Raw genomic sequence first — 550 nt, 5'->3', positions numbered from 1 at the left:
ACATTCTTTACGTTTTACGTTTATTCTCCAGGATGAATTCTGTGATGTAGAATGAAGCTTCAGGTCTAATTAACATGCTCTCCAAATTCTGTATATTTGCAACATCTTCCCTAGTATTCCTTCTCTGATCAGGAGTCAGGGTGTAGCAGTTCTTAGAAGTCTTGCCACATGCTGTCGTATTCAGTGGTTATTCTCCAGGATCAAGTTTCCAATGTGAAGCAAGGGGTGAATAGTCCACCAAACCTTTCTCACATTCTTCAAACTTGGAAGAGTTGCTCCAGGATGAATTCTGTGATACTGAGTAACGTTGGAAAAGTGATTAAAGACCTTACTGCATTTTTTACATTGGGAAGGTTTTCATCTAGTATGAATTCTGTGACGTCAAGTAAAGTGTAAAGGTCATGTAAAGATCTAGCCATATTCTAACATTTGTAGACTTTCGATCTTGTGTGAATTCTGTGATGTTGATTAAGGTAAGTGTTGGATAAATGCCTTGGCACATTACTCACACTGCTAACATTTCTCTTCAGAATGGATTCTTTTATGTCCA

The sequence above is a fragment of the Suricata suricatta genome, chromosome 5, assembly GCF_006229205.1.
Source record: "Suricata suricatta isolate VVHF042 chromosome 5, meerkat_22Aug2017_6uvM2_HiC, whole genome shotgun sequence".
Lineage (NCBI taxonomy): Eukaryota > Metazoa > Chordata > Mammalia > Carnivora > Herpestidae > Suricata > Suricata suricatta.
Note: the sequence above shows the minus strand (reverse complement) of the source record.